The sequence below is a fragment of the Canis lupus genome, chromosome 8 (genome assembly GCF_003254725.2).
Source record: "Canis lupus dingo isolate Sandy chromosome 8, ASM325472v2, whole genome shotgun sequence".
Classification (NCBI taxonomy): domain Eukaryota; kingdom Metazoa; phylum Chordata; class Mammalia; order Carnivora; family Canidae; genus Canis; species Canis lupus.
Genome location: NC_064250.1, coordinates 58,593,898 through 58,596,922, shown reverse-complemented (window position 1 = coordinate 58,596,922; position 3,025 = coordinate 58,593,898). Strand labels below are relative to the sequence as shown.

At 37.5% G+C, this 3,025-nt stretch overlaps 1 pseudogene; it reads right to left on the bottom strand.

The window, feature by feature from the left end:
• Positions 1-320: 320 nt before the first annotated feature.
• LOC112658229 (U4 spliceosomal RNA) lies at positions 321-525 on the bottom strand (annotated as a pseudogene).
• Between the last annotated feature and the right edge of the window lie 2,500 nt (positions 526-3,025).

Here is a 3,025-nt window from a genome sequence, read left to right as displayed (position 1 = left end):
TGAAACTACTCTGTATGATACTATAATGATGGGCCCATGTCATTGTATGATTTTCAAAGCCTGTAAAGTGTACAACACCAAGAATGAATCTTAATGCAAACTACACACTTTGAGTGATTAAGAGGTGTCATTATGGCTTCTTCATTGTCTAAAAATAATCTACTTTTTAAAAATTATTGAAGCTCAAATAATTTGTATAAGACAATGGACAGAATGAGAATCCTAAACATGATGCTGGATATTTGTGGATCTCAAAGCTCTTGCAAATAGGTATAATCAATTATATGTTCGCCTAATTTAAGTGATTTAAATATTCATTCAAATCCTGATTTATCCTTAAAATATTTATTTTTGCCTACCTGCAGAGAATTGAGTAAGATACTGTGTCTACCCTCTAGGATCCTACAATACTGAAGAGAAACTGACCATTAAGTAAGCAGAAAGTGTCACAAGTTTTATTTTAATTAGCAATAATCTTGCCTCAGATAAACCTCATTGGCAAGGATACTGCTACTGCGCAAAGCTACAAGTTTTATTTTAAATGCAACTATCCTTATGAACAAGTAATAGACAATATGCATATAGAATCTACCAGAATGAGGATTCAGGAAACTTTACCTGGAGGCTGTGACACAACTGACTTGTGACCAATAAGAGGAAACAGCCACAGAAGGGAAATTTCAATGATCACCTCACTTCTGAATGGTATATACTCACAAATATACTCATGAATATATATATTCATGCTCATCTTGATGGACAGACCCCCAGCTAGCAGATGCTCCTTCCTTATTTGGTTCCATCTACTCCTTTCCTGAAGCCGTGTGTGTGTGTGTGTGTGTGTGTGTGTGTGTGTGTGTGTGTGTATGTGGTTGTGTGTTTACATTTCCAGGACAATCCTTCACAGAGGCAATGAAGCACCCATTTTCCTTCATGCGTCCTTGAGGTGAGGAACTTTTGTAAATTCTACACTTTACAACCAGGCAAGAATTAGAGATCAAGTTTTGTCTCTTTCAGAAGTTTGAATTGGACTTACACAAAGGTATCTGGGGGCAACCAATCATATAGGTGCAGAGCATGCAAAGGATTCGAATCGCTGGATCTAAATCACCTATAGATACTATATTTCTGGGACCAGGGGCTGGTCTAAACTTCATCGAAGCAGTCAGTGAATGATCTTCCAAAGTGGGGCAAAGGCCAGATGGTTGCTTAGTGCCTTCTTTGAACTCTGGAATGAGCACCTTTGAAACATCTAAGTCATCTTTCCAAATATCTGGCCTGAATTATTTCCACGGATATAAATGGTACATCTGGGGTGGGAGTGGAGCGATAATACGTGTCCTACTTGCCCAGGACACCTTGTTGACCCAAACACTCTCTTTTCATTCTATAACGTCTAGTGCCCAGACATCTTTTAAAACATTCACATTTAGCTTATTGACATTTCCACTTCTCTCCTATCTCCTATTTTCCCCGAGACAAACTTCATTTGCTGATGCCAGAGTAACTAGGCTACACATTGTTTCCTCATAGCAAACCTGATCCTTTATGAGTAATGTATAAAAGGAGAGCATTCTGGCTGATTTGATTTGATTTGATTCTTAGTTCTTTTGAAATATAGAAACGTTCTTTCCTCTACTCCATTATTTTCAGCTTTTATGTGTGTAGCCACAAGTGTTTAGATTATAATATAAAATGGCAGATAAATATGCTATTATCCAAAGTTTTGCATAATGAGTTTAAGTGTAATACATTCACTTTTGAAAATGTCCATACTTGGTATAAGTGTGTGAGGTTGCCAGCATATTTCCCCTCCCCTCTGGGGGAGAAGCTCTGCTTTGCCTCTCATCTCAGACACATAATTAGTTGGAGCAGGTATATTATAGCAGTCTCACAGCCTACATCACCAAAATCTTCTTTAAACATCATTTTAGCAAAGTAAACCCAGGAAATTCTGTTCACCTTACTTAAATGCTTGTAACTTTAGTATTTTTACAATTCTTTCAGGCTTAACACAGATGGGATTTTTCAAATGAAAACCAGATGAAAGTAAACAGCAATCTCACCATCAAAACCTTAAGGTAGGAAGATGCAGGCCTCGCTCTGTGCTGTAATAAGATCCGCTTTTGCCTTGGAAGTATGTTTCCAATAACTGTACAGTTACCTTTCATTAGAGACTAGAATCAGCATTTTATTTTCCCTTTTATAATTTGACATGGTAAAAGGAGAAGTGGGCTTTCAAATCTCTAATCCACGTCAACCTGAGATGAAAGTTTTTAGCACTCTGCCTCTGTGGGGGTATTTGGATTTGTAGTTCATTTTACAAATCCTGTTTAACATACAATTAAATAATAATGTAAATATGTGACATAATCTCCCCGGCTACAAACTTTCACTGACCCTGGTGATTTCCTCCCCCTGGGGCTTTCAATTTGACTTCTATTGCCCTACCTTACTGAAACATACACTCATGTCTTCTTCAGTTGCAATTTACTAAATAGTCCTTCAATGTGCGTATCCGCTTTAAAATTTATTTGCAACAATTCCTTCCACTATACAAAGAGCCCTTGATTAGAAAGGACTCATCCTAATTCTGTTGCAAATTTATTTTGAATTTATTTTTATTTTTTAACTATAGTTATTTTTATTTTTAACCAGATCATCTAGTTGTAGCCTCCAAAATTGGTGCACGTTGAAATCATTTGAGAAGCTTTAAAAGCTTGAGAGCTCCTTCTGTAGATGATCCTGTTGATCCAGGACTGGGACATGAATGTTGGAAGTCTTTAAAAATTTCATCTACTTTAAATGCAGCCTGGGTTAGGGGTCAGGGTCCTAAGTAGCACCCAGATTCTCTCTTCTTAAGGGGATTTGTCCTTGCAGGGGAAGTGTCGGGGTCCTTCTTCCATCTCCAGGAAAGTAAAAGAATTAGAGAAGACTAGAAGGCATGTAAATTCTCTTGCAGATGCAAACCCAGATCCTGGGAGAAATCCTTAGTAGTATTAAGTGACCTTAGGACCATATCCCA